Raw genomic sequence first — 17153 nt, 5'->3', positions numbered from 1 at the left:
GATTGCAGTTCCCAAATTAACACAACCCACAAACAAATGCATCAAAGAAGCAAAATTTATAACAGAATTTCTGCCAACAATGTCAGAGCATCTACTTTGCCTTCCTCAAGGAAATATAGCTTATATTTAGCTCAACTTAACTTCTTGCTAAACTAAGGACCATCTAACTGTGGAGCGGTCATTTGCACACTGAGCAACTGCCCAGATTCTGGCGTCAGGGAAGTACCCACTCAGCCCAGCATACCAGACACTTTCTAGTTTCAGGGTCACAGGTGTCACCATGGTTGTTGCAACTGCAGGGCACACAGGGAACAAGCAGAGAATGCGGTCCCCTACCCCCGCCTTCTGGGAGCTTCCCGCTGTGGTACCTGGGGGCGTGGTCCTGTGGGATTGCAAAGGAAGAAAAAAACAATTGATTAAAAAGTAAGCAAAGGAATGGAATAGATATTTCTGCAAAGACCACATACAAATGGCCAATAGGTAAACGTGAAAAGAAGTTCAACATCACTTTCCATAGTACTTCACACTCTTTGGGCGGCAACTATGGAAAAAACAGAAAATAACAAGTGTTTCTGAGAATGTGGAGGAACTGGAACCCCAGAGTACTGCTGGTGGGAATTCAGAATGGCACAGCCACGCGGAAAACAGTGTGGAGTCTCCTCAATTCTACTCCTGGGCATATATGGAAAAGGATGGACAGCAGGGAGCTGAAGAGGCTTCTGCACACTGACGCTCCTGTCGTGTTATTCACAGCAGTTATAAGATGTGACTGAAGGAGGAACGCAGGAAAAACACCCGAGACACCCACGTGGAGGAATATTATTCAGCCTTAGACAGGAACGAAATTCTGACACTCGCTACAGCATGAGTGACCCTCGAGGACATTATGCTAAGTGAAATAAATAAGGTGCAAAATCACAAAGGAGAAATACTGCCTGATTCCCCTAGCATAAGGCACCTACAGCGGCCGAGTCCATAGAGAGAATGGGTTGAGCAGTGGCTGCCAGGTGGGCAGCAGGGCAGGGACTTATTGAATGGGTACAGAGTTTTCACTTTTGCAAGATGTAAAGCATTTTCTGAAGATGGGTTGTAAAACAGACTTAATGCCACTGACCTGTGCACTCAGGTATGTTTAAAATAGTAAATGTTATGCTATGTATCTCCTACCAAAATTCATTTTTTTTAATTCAAAAAGAGAAAAAATGATATAATAGAGATGCATGAGTTCTGTCCATCACTTGGAGTTTCAAGCACATTTCAGCCCCAGGGCAGGAAATAGACTTGGACTGAAATCTCCCTACCTGACAGGAGAATCCCAGGGTGCTGGGGGACAGACACGGTTCTCGAGAAGGGACGCCACCTCTCTGTCTGGATGCTGCTTTTCAGCCTTTCTGCCAACTTCCATCGAAATATTTGAGGTTCTGGGCAAACATTACATGCAGAAGTAAGAGAGGAAGTGCTAACTTGGGGAGACTTTCTAGAGACATGGAGAGGAGTGAGATTTGCACATATGCTAAACCAGAGCTTGCTCCCCAGTTGGGAGCAGTTACTACTCATGTTTATAAATGAAATACGTTAAAGCCCAATAGTACTGTCATTACACTTTCAGGCATTTCAGAACTTGAAAATATTACAGAAGTGTGCCCCAAAGACCTCTTCAAGTACTGATTTGGCCAAGATTTACTGGCTTCTTCTTAAACATTTATCCATTTTTTGAGACACGGACTCCCTCTATTACTGGGCGATGAATGGCTTTCTTCATGGGTTGAAGTAGTAAATGAGTAGGTGGCAATGTTCTTTCCACATCATTGCCAAGAAATGGGCATCAAAGCAGGTTCAAGGGCAGAAAATAGCAAAAATTTCTATTTTTGGCATTTTATCTTCAAATAAGATGTAAGCATCTATACTTACATTTCACATCTCCATCTGCATGTGACAGCTGATGCCATAACTCACACCTTCCACTCTGATGCTAACACCTAATAAATTTTGATGAGGAACGGAACTACACATTAATGATGAAGATGGCAGGGAACGGGAGTGGAGCCAATCAAATGCTTTCAGTTTGGTTTCAAATCAGGAAAACATTCAAACCCCTAGAAGCTCCCGAGTACCTGCTTTGCTGCAGTCCTTGGCCATATGATGCCTTGATGAGGATGTACTCAATGTTGCTGAGGACAGACATAAAGTCTGAGCGCGTGACGGGTTCTTCAGAAACAGGGTTAAAATATTTCCAAAAATTCTGTCAATGAGGAACACACTCAATTAAGTTCAGAGTACAAATTCCGAGTGGCAAAAGAGGTTCCAGAGAACGTGCTTCTTTTATAAATTTCTCCAGAAAGGAGCCCTGTTCCAGGCATACCAATAGATTTAACTGACAAATATGTCCTGTGACCTCCACAGTGACAGGCGGCATCAGTCTGAGTTACCAATAGATACGTTAAAAGGCAGTGCCAGCTGAGCCACAGGTGGTGGGTTCAAACCCGGCCCCGGCTGAACTGCAACCAAAAAATAGCTGGGCGTTGTGGCGGGCGCCTGTAGTCCCAGCTACTTGGGAGGCTGAGGCAAGAGAATCGCTTAAGCCCAGGAGTTGGAGGTTGCTGTGAGCTGTGTGATGCCATGGCACTCTACCGAGGGCCATAAAGTGAGACTCTGTCTCTACAAAAAAAAAAAAAAAAGGCAGTGCCAGGCACGCAAAGACAATGCCCAAAAAATATCTGCAGGGAGAATTAATAGACACTCTGCAACTTCCAGCCATGTCCAAAGGACTTCTGCACCAGTATGTCTATACAGGATAAAAGATTTAAGTTGAAATTCCCAAAAAAATAACATAAGCCTATTATACACTTCTTGAGAATGTTAAATCTGAATAGTTTTTTGCAATCTTGCTGAACCCATTGGAATTCTGCTCCCAGGACTTCTTGCTCATGTTCTTAAGTGGATTCCAGCTTTCATTACAACCACAGCAAAGTTCACACCATTAAGGGACTTGTATGAAAAGATCACACCCTCACCTCTTTCATTGCTATTTCCTATTCCTGCCTCACTCCATTCTCTGGAGCTGGTGCGTCCAAGTAAATAACTTGCTTTCTGGTCCGGCCCCCTTTGATGAGAACTTGAGGCTCAAAATTGGAGGTGCCGATCCCATCCGAGGAATAGAAGGCCACGCTGTACTTCAGCTTGCCGCCATAGGCCATGAGCTGGCAAGTAAGGGAGAGTCAGTACACCTTTGACACAGCCTTGTTTTAAAAACTTTTCATTGCAAGCCTGCCATCATGTGAGAGAAATTGTATATCTTAAAAATACATCACATGGGTGAAGTATGTTGTCTGGAATTTGCTTCCTTTGATTCTGTTTAATTGTGGATTACGATGCGGACCTGTGTTACACAGCTCTCAATGATACCAACAAAAGTGAGCTCCCAAATAACAAATCAATGCAGTGATGACCCTAATTATTTTCAAGCTTCTTTGATTGTTTTTTGTTTTTTTTTTGGTTGGGGCCGGGTTTGAACCCGCCACCTCCGGTATATGGGGTTAGCGTCCTACTCCTTGAGCCACAGGCACCACCATTCAAGCTCCTTTGAATTAAAAATTAACTATATCTAAAGGAGCACTAGATATATATTTACACATTTTAAAGATGAGGGTTAATTCAAACTACAAGCTCTAATGTTCATATAAAGAAAATGCAGGTGATGCCTTTCATGATTCTTCCCTGGTAGGATTTTCCTCCCCAAATGCGTGGTGTTCCAGAGAAGGGGCTCTCACACCACAGTGGCTAGACTCAAATGGACCTTATAGTAGTAAATACAATGCACTCATGTGCTGCATAATGACATTTTGACCAATGTACTTTTCTATGTTTAGTTATGTTTGGATACATGAAAACTTAACCATCGTTTTCCAAGAGCCTTCAGTATTCGGGACGCCACAGGTAGCTTAGACATATGACAGGCTATACATCTAGGGATGTGATATCAGCACAACAATGAAACTACCTAATGACTTATTTCTCAGAAAGTAGCCCTGCCATTAGTGGTGCATATGTTTGTTGAATGATTGTTTTAGGAAGGGAGGCTGCGGCAAGAAGATGGCTTAAACCCAAGACTTTGAGGTTGCTAATGAGCTATGACACAGTGGCACTTTACCCAGGATGACAAAGTGAGACTCTGTCTCAAAAAAAAAAAAAAAAAAAAAAAAATTGACACCAGTCTGAGCCAGAGCAAGACCTCATCTCTAAAAATAGTAAAAATAGCTGGGCATTGTGGTGGGCACCTGTAGTCCAGCTACTCAGGACGCTGAGGCAAGAGAATCATTTGAGCTCAAGAGTTTGAAGTTGTTGTAGAGAGCTATGATGTCACAGCACTCTACCAAGGATGACTAAGTGGGACTTAGTCTCAAAAAAAAAACCCAAAAAACTATAAACAAATACATAAAATAAAAGACTTCCAAAAATTTTTACATTTGAGAGGATTTTTATGAATGTTAAACTTCTTTATACCCTCTTAAAAGAGGACATTAACAGCCATTTCTTTTAATTACAGGCCAACACAGACTATGGTGACTTTAAACTACCTCTAGATTCCCCAGGAAGCCGGGACCAGCTCTAGGTGGGGCGTGCACCTCACCTGGTCTCCTGAAACTGCTCCAGCAGCCGCCAGTAGAAGGGCTCTGTGTGGACGTGTTGCCGGACAATCATGGCATCCAGCAGGACATCAGTGGCCTGATAGTAAACCCCCTCGGTTGTGCCCCTCAAGTTACTGTGAGAAACTACATACAGAAGAGGCTGATCTGAGGCCAGCACTACCTGTCATCAAAGGGAGAGAAAACACAGATCAGAAGATGTATTAACCATTCAAAGCTTGATTCATAGGTTCCACCACTGTCTCACAGATGAAACAGTTTATTATTAAAATAGGAATAGTAAAGACCTTCTCTTTAAACAAAACCTCTAGATTAAAAATAACTGAAAGTGCTTTTTTTTTAACTATTCAAGGATTAATAGCAAAAAAGGGCTTTAAACTACTGAATTCAGGGTCCAACTATTGCTAACTAGGGTGATGTTCAGTGACTTGTAGGAGACAGTTGAGATGCTGAGGTTTTATCTTCTCTCCAACTAAGGGTTTTGATAGATTAGCTAAGAAACAACACTGAACACCTTTAGTTCAAGCTCCATTTATTTCCCTGGCCTGCAGACATGAAGTTCTGATTCACGTGCTAACTCAGATTGTCTCCCTAGAATTTCTGATGCTATAAGAACAACATTCAATGGAAGTGCTTGACTATATCTCCTACCCCACCCAAATCCCAAAGGGAGAGGGACTGGAAACAGAACATTTTGACTGTTGTGACTTACTGGGGTCCTGAAGTAACCCTCTAGCTCTGAGCAGTGGGACAGCCCAAAGAGAAGCAGGGGCTGCACCCCAGGGGGGTTGTGGGCACGGAGAGCGAAGGTGTCTTCTCATCACTGCCTGCACTGGAGGCCGATGACATTCACCCGAAGGGGAACAAATAAGGGACTTATTTTTGCCACAAATAAAGAATATGCAATTTCTGAACATGCAGAAATGAGAAACAAAATAATTCTAGAAATTACTTAGATCCATAAACATCACTGTTTCTTTGGAATGGGTCCCTAACCTCCCCGAACATCAGTTCTGTCAAAGACTCAATCAGTGATTCCTAAACACAGATGAGTATCAGGATCATCTCAGAAGCTTTTGGAAAATACAGATTCCCTGATAAGCATCTCCCTGGGAGAGCCCTGGGATCCGCCTCGGGTCCCCACATACTTCTGATGATCCAAGAATGTGGGGCAACCCTGACTAGGTGACTATTAAAGCAGGTCCCTGCTGTTCTGAGAGTCTTTTATGAGAACTGGTATCATAAAATGTGGTAGCCAGGGCGGCGCCTGTGGCTCAACGGAGTAGGGCGCCAGCCCCATATGCCAGAGGTGGTGGATTCAAACCCAGCCCTGGCCAAAAATTGACCAAAAAAAAAAAATGTGGTAACCCAAAGCAGGGATACTGATGATTCCGTTATTATCCCCAGGACATGATACCCACACAAGTTTTCCCTTCCTCATCAAGCCTCCACCCAGCCAGAGGGCTTCCCTCCCCACCCACAGGGAAAGAACTAAAGAAGGTGGCAATGGGCTCCTGATAACAAAGCACGTGGGGGAAACTGATGAAACTTACCATGACAACAAAATCTACTTCCTGGGAAAATATACTACACGAGAGTTTCCTTCTGTCTGCCGGCACATCACAGGGCCTACCAACCTCACAGCTGGAACCTCACAAACCTGCCTGCAGCCCTGTGTGATCTGGCTTCCCTGCATACTCCAGATAGATTGGCCACCCACACATAATCGGAAACCCAGAAGTGTTTTTAAAGCCGTTCCACCCTCTGACACTTGTAATTAACAGTTAAAATTCCTTTTCTAGAATCACTCATGATCCTAGAAGAGCATACCAGACTTTGAACTCAGGCATGGACGGAGTGTGATGTTACTAAGAGAAGCATCCAAAGCCAGCTGCTTTAATAAGTCTTTACTTTAAATGGTCAAAGCCCAAGAGTGACAAGGTCGAGTGGGAGAGAGGAAGGGAGGGCGGGATCCACGGCAAATACCTTGCAAGAGCAGGTTCCAGTTTCCTCTGCACAGCTGCAGAGACCCTGGCCAAGGGCACAGGTATCTCCTGCTGTCCCCCTGGGGTCACAGTTTGGAAAGTCTCTGTAACCCTAAGAGCACTGATCGCAGCTCCATCCAGCAAATTCCAACTTGCACTGGCAATGGCCGGTGAACACCTTGCAATGGTGGCTGCTCGACCCCACAAGACTGCAATTGCAGGCCTAAGAGAAGAAATACTAACTAAACAAAAAGGCATCTCTTACATTTTCTTCACATACATATATTTGGATCGCAGGAAACACTAAACGTGAGAAAGTCATGCAAATGAACGCTATAAACGTCTCCCTCTCACCACTGCTAAACAGAATCTCTTTGTCATGTGACAACAGGAGGCAGGGACTGTGTTGCTGGACAACTGAGGATCTCAGTGACACACGCAAATTAGCCCAGAATTGTGAAGTGAAATTAAATATAGCCAAACAACCTAGCAAAATTATTTTAGAAGACCTTTCTCTACTGTTCTCAAAACACAAACCATATCCACATTTAAATGAAGAAAGTTACATAGAAAACTGGAGCTCTTCAAGATTGCAAACAGCCCCCTAGTAAAGTGATTTAGGACTTTCTCTTGGAAGATAGTGTACCTTGCATAATTTACTTTAATGGCACAAAATTTGGAAGGGGGGATCTTTTTAACCATCAATCTTTCAATTAGGTTCTTGCAGAAAACTAGGATTAAGGTGTTTTAAGGGTGCTGACCCTCCACCTGATTCCTACAATCTGTACTGAGTTTTAAATATAAAGCGCAGAGCTATTCGGCAAGTGGAAGATAAGTGGATACTGTGGAAGAAGAGGAATGCCACTTGCTCTCGGGCAATGACTCCGAGATACACGGACACATGGAAGGCAGCACTCTCTGGGTGGTGGCTGCAGTGGTCATCCTCACATTCTTCACACTCCATGCCCCGAGTATGAGGAGGGCAGATGCACTCTCCAGACTCCGGGTCGCAGCTGTTCTGTGTGTGCGGGCAGTCACAGGCAGGAATAAAGACACATGTTTTGTTAAAGATCTGAGTGACTAAAGGGGTAAGAGCTGATGTTGTTAGTTCCCTTTTATTAATAGTCTGAACCATTCTTTGAGTCCTTAAAAGACCCCTATGATTCCCAAGACCCCTCCAAGTCTGGAGATGCTACTGGGAGAATGATAATTAGGATGGAATGGGAGGAGGGGGACAGAGAGAGAAAAAAATGGAAAAGATCTGGCTGGCAGGACAGAATGGACATTTTGCTTGTATCCTGACAAGTGTCGGGAAAGAGGGCAGAGGTATGAAGTTCTACACATAAAGATGATAAAAAGTAAAGGAACTTTATAAAAGTAAGTCAAAAATCAAGGGAAGGCTCAGAGAAGTCTGGGAACAACCATGAGGTCTCAAACAAGGGATTCAAGAGCTTATGTGTACAGCTGCCATCCTGGTACGAATAGAAGCCGTGGGCACACCTGTCGCACTTTTCTCCAGCCACACCTGGGACACCGGGGCATTGGCCTTCATCTGAGCAGTCATCCGACATGGAGCCGGCCGTGCTGCAGTTGCAGGGCAGAAAGCCATGCCCCGAGTCCAGCCCATAGTAGCCCGGCTAGTGCGGCAGAGGGGGAGAAGCACAGCAGGCAAGGTACGTTTAATAAGCAACTGCACTACCAGCATGTTTTCCAAAACACACAGATGCTTTATAGAACGATAAAGCATTCACAACACGGTTCCCACCCTCACAGTTAGTACTGACTGTCCAGACACGGACGCAGCATTCACCAGCCATGCTCAGGGAGTCAGCAATCTCATCTGAACCAAGGCCAAGGTGTCGATTACAAACATCACTGACAAATTCATTTTTCTCCTTCCTAACTCCCTCCCTTCTTCCTTCCTTTCTTTTTCTTTTTTTCTCTCTCTCTTGATTATATAAACATCACTGACAAATTCCTTTCATTCTTTACCTCTCTACCTCCCTCCCTTCCTTCCTTTCCTTCTTTCTCTCCCCCCTTCCTTTCTCTCTTTCTTCCTTTTTAACACAGAGTCTCCTTCTGTCACCCTCAGTAGAGAGCCATGCAGCAGCATAGCTCTAGCTCACAACAACCTCAAATTCTTGGGCTCAAGTAATCCCCTTGCCTCACCCTCCCATGTATCTGAGACTACAGACACCCACCACCACACCCAGCTAGCTTTTCCTACTTTAAGTATAAACGGGGTCTCGCTCTTGCTCAGGCTGATCTCATATTCCTGAGCTTAGGTGATCCACCCAATGCAGCCTCCCACAGTGCTAGGATTACAGTGTGAGCCACCGTGCCCAGCTAACCGACAAATGCTTTAATAACTTGCAATGGCCAACAAGCATCTTACCAAGCACTGGTCACACTACTGTCCAGTGACGTGTGGTCTGCAGTCACAGAGTCCAGTCTCCAGATGTCACAGGGGAGAGAGGAAGCCCTTCCCATGGCACTCACAGGCTGACACACATGCACAGAAAAGACATGTTAGCATTCACATGTGGGTGTGGAGACCCTGAGAGTCTAATCCCCAAAGGAAAAAATACAAACATTCAATATTTCTAATCACAAAGGTAAAAATAAGTACAATTTGCAATAACTTAAAAAAGTCAGCATTTTTCTCAAAAGTAAAACCAAACAGGTGTGGTAGAAGGAACCATCACAGAAAAGAAATAATTGAACCTATTAAGATAGTAACTGGAAACTTGACCATTTTAATGAATTCCTTAATAGTTTGACCTAGAAATTTCCATGGATAATCATGCAGTGGAGATTTCAACATCAACTTAGTCATACACATGTATTTAATATTTGAAAGCTCAGTTATCATATAATCTAGATAAGTACATATCAATATTGTATTTCAAAATTATAATTAAAAACATTTTCCTTTCCAAATGATTCTAAGCCATGAATCATTTATAATTTCAGGACAGACACTTCAGATTTATCTGAAGTTAACACATTGATGTTTAAAGCTACAGAGTTCTTTTCAAAGTGATGGGATTTAATGAGTCCAAAAAATGTTAAACCAATATCACAGGACAACTGTCAATACGTGCTTCAGTTAAAATATTTCATGCATTCACTGACAAGATGTCCCAGCCACTATTTATGAATGTTTGGTCTTAGAAAATGTACAATGTCTGTCATGGTATAACAACATAACAAAAGAAAAAACTTCACAAAGAAGGTTAAACCTGACTGGGCACAGTGGCTCACGCCTGTCATCCTAGTGCTCCACGAGGCTGAGGCAGGAGAGTTGCTTGAGCCTAGGAGTTCAAGACCAGCCTGAGCAAGAGTGAGCCCTTGTCTCACCAAAAAAAAAAAAAAAAAAAAAAATAGAAAAATTAGCTTGGTGTTGTGGCAGGTGCCTGTAGTCCTAGCTACTCCAGAGGCTAAGGCAAGAGGATCACTTTAGCCCAAGAGTTTGAGGTTACTGTGAGCTATGATGTCACAGCACTCTACCCAAGGTGACAGAGAGAAACTCTGTCGGAATGGAAAAAAAAAAGGGAAAGCCCAAGCACAGTCCTCAGGCGGCAGGCTGGGGGCTGGGGTGGGAGGCGGACCCTGGAAACCAGAAGGCTGGTGCTCAGAAGGCACTGGTACCCTGCCTCCTCCTCCGTCCATGGCTGTGGCCGGCCTTGCTCAGGTCACTCTGTCACCTCTGTTTTCCTGGTGTGAGCGAGTTAACGCTGTAGTCCTGTGAAGCCCAGCTCGCCGCAGCCCTGCAGGGACCCCCTCTGTCATTCCCATGGCCTGTGAGCACTGGACTGCTGACTCCTCAGCACAAGTCCCTTCTCAACTCTCCCCCACCAAGCACAAAATGATCCCTGCCCCTGGTAAGTCCGTTTCTGAGCTTCCATCTCTCCAGCACCCTCCCTTCCTCTTAGCACATTCCAATCCAACTTCTGCACAGTGTCCTTCTGGCCCCTTCTCTGCTAAAATTGTTCTTCCTGAAGTCTCCAAGGACTTTCTAGGTGCCAAATTCAGAGAACACATTTCAGCCCTCATTTTACTGTTTCTGTAGAATGAGACCTATTGGCCTCTCTCTCCCTTTTGAAACTCACTTTTTTTTTTTGTTTTTGTTTTTGTTTTCAGACAGAGCCTCACTCTGTTGTCCTAGGCTAGAGTGCTGTGGTGTCATAGCTCAACCTCAAACTCTTGGGCTCAAGCCATCCTCTTGCCTCAGCTTCCTGAGTAGCTGGGACTACAGACACCTGCCATGACATCCGGCTACTTTTTCTACTTTTTAGAACAGCCAGGGTCTCACTCTTTGCTCAGGCTGGTCTTGAACCCCTGAGCTCAAGCAATCCACCCACCTGGGCCTCCCAGAGTGCAAGGATTACAGGTGTGAGCCATGATGCCTGGCCTTGAACCTCACTGTTACTGAGGTTTTGGGGACTTCCCTCTTCTAGTTTACTTCCCATTCCTTGTCTGTCTCCTGCCCTGTTTCCAGGTCCGTGTCTCTTTTAAACCCTCCCCTTCCTCTGGAGAATATTTAAAGTTCAATGTGGGCATGAGCATCACAAAATACCAATGATAATACAAACTCTTACTTATTGTATGATGTACCAGCCAGTTTATATCCCCATCACATTCAGTATTTCTTTTGAACCTTCATAGAAAACTTAGGAGGTAGGGACTATAATTTTCTATATTTTTTGGTATGAAATATAAAACTTATAAAGATTACATAACTTTTCGTAGGTCACATAGCTATTTGTAGTTCTCTCTCTACAGCAGCGGATCTCAACCTGTGGGTCACGAACCATAGGAACTGTATTAAAGGGCTGCGGCATTAGGAAGGTTGAGAACCACTGCTCTATAGTAATCATTATTATACCAATTATTAATTAAAATATTATTCATGTTATAAATAATTTTAATTTTGAAAAGTTAGTTGCCAGTTGCTGACTAGCCATGTACTTTACCTGTCTTAATTCTCTTTAGTACCCTAAATATAAAATTTCCACCCATTTGACTTTTTTTAATGTGTCTACTAGAAAAAAAAATTTTTGTTGTTTGAGACAGAGTTTTACTTTGTCACCCTCGGTAGAGTGCCGTGCCATCACTGCTCACAGCAACCTCAATCTATTGGGCTTATGTGATCCTCTTGCCTCAGCCTCCCAAGTAGTTGGGATTACAGGTGCCCACCCCAATGCTGGGTTACTTTTTAACAGACAGGGTCTTGCTCTTGCTTAGGCTGGTCTCAAACTCGTGAAATCAGGAAATCTACCCACCTTGGCCTGTCAGGTGCTGGGATTGCAGGCATGAGCCACCACATCTGGCCGCTACTAGAAAATTTTAAATTACATATGTGGTGGCTTACATTGTATTTCTATTGGACAGATTGGAATTGAAGAATAATAAAAATTACCATTAGCAACCTTTAATTAATGTCTAAAACTTAAAATATGTTATGCATTAACTTCTCAGAAAGGCATTAGTATGTGCATATAATTATGTCCATTTTATGTACAAGGAAATAATGGCTCAGAGAGGTTAATAGATCTGCCCAATGTCACACAGTTGGTTCAGGAATCAAACCCTCATTAGCCAGACTCCAGAGCGTGGCAGCCACAGGTGTGCCTTTCTCCTACACCATCGTCGTGTGTAACTTCCCAGCAGATTTGGACCAAAATTCTCCAGCCACCTATCACAGTACTTCATATAGCAACCAGGAAATGCCGGGCACTTAATAAAAAGTGCACAAACAAAGGAATGAATCATCCAGCTCACAACAAAGACAAAAAGAAATGACATGAGGATTGTGAAAACATTCTGTAACCTCTGCAGCATTACACAGTTCTAGTTATCACTAGTGTCCTGGTAGAACAACACTCCAGGTGGCTGCCCGGCTGAAGATCAGGTTGATTGGCCCAGAGCTATAAAACATTTCCATCTCTCATGTAAGTCTGGGAAAATGCAGTTTCTGTGTGGCTAGGTCCCTTTTGTGTCTCCATATTGTAACATCCAGGACTTGGGCATTTATACGAAATTGTCAAAATAATTTATAATCGCCACTTCCACTCTTTCGCTCCTTCTTCAGGAGTCTGAGGGCTGCATCATCCCTAAGGCTAGTCATCTCAGGGATATGAAAATGTACTTTTCTCTGTGAGTGGTTTGACATGATGCCTAAATTCAAGGCTCAAAGCAGGACTCTGTGGAGCCATGGTGGGGTCAGGTAGGGTGGCTGAGTCACTACTGCCGAGATGTGTGAATGTCGTGCTTTCTGCACTTTCCAGGTTAAAGCTATGTCGTTTCCCACCCTGCCTCTTGGACTCCAATCCCATCAGCCTCCTGAAACCTCTTCTCATCTCTCACACAAATGTGATGAGCTTTGAGCATCCTTCTTCCTCCATTTACGTCATGGGGGCAGAGCTAGCACGTCGCATAGTACCACTTTTTCCTTGAGTGGAAGGGGTGTACAAACTCAGGCCACTGACCTTCACAGATAGTAACTCACTAATCAAGCTAACTTAGTGTAGTTGGGGGGGAACTGGGCCTATCTTAGATCAATTATAGACCCTGCATTAGCTTCTCAAGAAACAGCTACCTGCCAGGCTGAGCTGTGCTTGCCACATGTGAGCAGGTGAATGGAGACTTTCCATGGTGATACAGGACACCCCAGGCACTCAATGTGGCAGTTTTTGGTGGTCACAGCATCCCCATAGAAGCCCTCCGCACACCTTTCACAGGGCACCACCTGTATTCCCCATGCACTTCAGGCACTCGCCGGTGACCGAGTCCCAGTGACCAGGCTCCCGGGGGCCCACGTTGCCACTGCAGTTACATGGAACACAGGACCCCCCGGTCACTGTTGGGTTTCCATAGTAACCGTCTGCGCATCTGTATCAAAGATTGAAAGCACGATCAAACACAGGCAGTTACTCAAGACCTTGCCTCATTATGTAGGGACTCCCTGAAGGGCTAATAAATCAGACTGATGCTTCACCCTAAGATTTACCGTGAAAGGGATACAACTCCGTGCTTGAGTATTCACAGATCTCTTTCATCCATCCTAACATCCAGGGAGAGGGGGCAAAATGAGAAATAAATCCAGGGATGTGCACGCAGAGCTGGGCTGGAAGACGTGTACACAGGGAAAGATGACACTGGCTTTCAGGAGCCAGAAGACAGCTATTAAATCAGACCACCTGTCACCCACAGAGTCACCCAGAGCCATGGGCTTCTCAGGGGAACCACAGTCCTCACTCCTTGCTGTTTCCTGTTGTTACTGGTGAGAATTCAGATTAGCCCAAGGAGAAAGAATACCACTCTTTAAAAATTACCAGCAAGTTGTAACATTCAGTTTTAACTAAGATATCGGTTTTTCTCTATGATTCTATGAAATAATAATTACACCTCAAGACTTCAAAACCACATTTTACTACATATTTAGAAATAAACAGAGAGAGTTAATATTCAATTTTTTTTTTTTTTTTGAGACAGACTTTCACTTTGTTGCCCTTGGTAGAGTGTCATGGCATCTTAGCTCACAGCAACCTCAAACTCTTGAGTTCAAAGCGATCCTTTTGTCTCAGCCTCCCAAGTAGCTGGGACTACAGGTGCCCACCACAACACCTGGCTATTTTTAGAGATGGAGTCTCATGCTAGCTCAGGATGATCTCCAACTTGTCAGCTCAAGTGATCTGCTCGCCTTGACCTCCCAGAGTGCTAGAATTATAGGCATGAGCCTCCGCGCCCAGCCTATATGTAATTTTTAAAAAATGTTACTGCAGCTTTCTGCAAACACTGGGGCAATGCAGAGTACCTCTCACACCAAGCTCCCAAGTACCCGACAGCACACCACTCACAGACCACTTCGTCTCCTTCATCAAGGGGGCAGGTGGGGCTGAAACTCTCAAAACATTAGAAAGGAATACAATTTTTCAATGGATGGTGTAGAATTTCTAAATATTTACAATGCTTAATTTCTACCACTCCTGTGCTTACAAATTTTCAATGGGTCTTCGTTCCTTGGCTCCGAGCCTAAGGCTTCTAGCCACCCAGCCTATCCTGAGCCTCATCTGTCTCTAAACTGCGTTCCTGGGCACTGGACACTCACTTCTCCCTGCTCCTCTGTCTCTCAGCCCTAAATGTCCTTGCTTCTCCCTGTCTCTGCCTGGGTTAACCCAGATCTGCTCAAGGCTCAAGTCAGCTGCCTCTTCCCCCAGGAGGTTGCCTCTGAGCCCTGCCCATGTTCCTGCCTCAGAGCCCTGCCCACGCTCAGATTAGAGTGAGCTCTCTAAACCCTACACAGTTAGGAGGTCCTGAGACTCCCAAAGACCCCCTTCAAACCCTACTCCTGAATCTTAAGGAAGCCTGCACGGGGTGATTGATGGTAAGCTGATTACGGTAAGTTGTCAGATAAAAAATACCTGTGGGGAATTCTGTGAGAATGGGTAGAAAAAGAACTCTGAGGGTTAAACTGGGGAAAGACAAAGAGGCTTTGAAGCCACTGGCCTGTGGGATACAAACTCCCTAGCAAGGCTTTGAAGGCCTGGCCCGGCAGGCTCCATCCATACCCCCCAAGCTGTCTGCTCAATGGACCTTCTGTTCTCCCCACTGGACGTGCCACTTCTACTGCCATGCCTTGGGGCACCAGCTCCTTCTGCCCAGAACACCCATTTGTGCCCCAGGTGGAATCCCGCCTCCTTCAAGTCTAACAGAAGAGCTTCCTTGGGATCATTCCTGCAACCCCCAGGTAGGTTAGACACTGACCTCCCTCTGTCCCACTGTCTGGTGGACAGCTCTCCACTAAAGTAAGTCCTCGGGGCCAGCAGCCAGGTGTGAACAGTGTGATACTCTGCCCACCTGTGTCACAGCCTGCACACAGCAAGCATTCAATAAATATTTGTTGAATCAATGAATGAACTCAGGTCATTCTCATGTAGCCTCATATATACAAATTTTGGTCATTAGATCAAAAAGTCCCTAGGACCAGGGACAACGTGCTTTTTCTGTCTGTATACCCCTATCTCTCAGCCCAGTGGCAGGTGAACGTCACAAAGCTGGGACAGAACTGATGACCAATGGTAGACCAAGAGGGAAAACATGAGCTATGTCCTTGCTACCACACATCTTTCCTTGCATACTTTAATACACTAAACTTTTTTTTTTTTTTTTTTTTTTTAATGGACGATAAACCACCCCTCCATCTCCATCAATTACCACTGGGCAAAACTGACACTCTAATTACACACACAGAGCCTTGCTCTGCAAACGCCTATGTACATCCTGGTGGGGATCCTGGCCACACTGCAGGAGCCACTGGCGGAGCTTCGAGGATTCCTTGTTGGAGGCCGTGGCAAGAGGGCAAGTGCAAGGCTGGCAGTCCCCTGGAGTTCCTCGGGAAGGCTGCCCGTAGAAGCCGGGCAGGCACTGCTGGCCACGGTCCCCAGTGTTGTGCATGTACGCCTAAGGTATAAGCATGAAAAGAAGCAGCAGCTCAGGGTTCCCTACTGGATTTTCAGGTCGCATACCAACACCTTGGTACAAATGGCAAAAAAAAAAAAAAAAGACAAAATGGTAAAACAAGTTACCAAACTCTAAGTTATATGAGTATGGGTTCCCTATCTTCAGATTAACTACATTAAAAACATGTAATTTTTCTAAATGAGAAACCTAAGAGCTTTTGTCATGCTGGAGTAACAAGTACTAGACTTGCCCACTAGAAAACTAGACAAAATGCATCTGACAAGGGCCTGCAGTGGTTGCAGGTCTTTCTTCTTGGGGTGCATGCCAGGGGCAGGGGCAGCCCAGGTGGGCACAGTGGTCTTGCTCTGTGGAGGTCACAGAACTCAGAGTCTTGGGAAGCTGGAGCAGGTGGGATTCAGGGCAGAGGACTGGAGCTTCATAGAGCAACAGCACCAGAAATCTTCATGGGGACCCCGCTGAGTATGACTACTGAATACTCTGAATATTAAGCTTCTCAAGTACGCAGTGAAACTCCGTGATGCCAAAGAAATACAGGTACGCTATAGCTGAAAAATTCAGAAGTCACACAGAGCTAAGTGACATTAGAATTCTGACCAGTCAGTATGGGAAAACCCTGAGAAAAACTCAAAGCACTCAGTACAGACCCTAAGAAACCCCCCTATAGTAGGGCTAACCCTGCCACAGAGTAAAGGCTATCCTAGACCCACCCTAAAAAACAACCGAGCTGACCTGCAGTAATTTAACTGCCTGCCAAAATATACCTCCATGTTCTTTAAAGGAAAGCGACAAAATCCAGAAACTCAGCAATGCAACAATATACACTGAAAAATCTTCATTTTGTGATCAAAAAATCCCAGATACCCCCGGGGCTCATCTAGGCATGTTGGAATTCCATGAATACAAGAGATAACAAGTATGTAAATAAATAAACATGAGGAGAAGGGAAGGTTCCTGCTGACAGTAGGGTCCTGCCTAACCCAGATATGCTATGCCTGAACAAGTGCTGGAGTGGGAGGATTATCCTTTTGCAAATGTA

General features: G+C 44.7%; 1 pseudogene; it reads right to left on the bottom strand.

Annotated features, from left to right (window-relative positions):
* The window catches only part of LOC128574169 (laminin subunit alpha-1-like), a 55018-nt pseudogene that overhangs the window by 30091 nt on the left and 7774 nt on the right, over positions 1–17153 (bottom strand).

This window comes from Nycticebus coucang, chromosome 21 (genome assembly GCF_027406575.1).
Source record: "Nycticebus coucang isolate mNycCou1 chromosome 21, mNycCou1.pri, whole genome shotgun sequence".
NCBI lineage: Eukaryota > Metazoa > Chordata > Mammalia > Primates > Lorisidae > Nycticebus > Nycticebus coucang.
The sequence above is the reverse complement of the archived record's forward strand: the minus strand, read 5'-3'. Positions and strand labels throughout refer to the sequence as shown.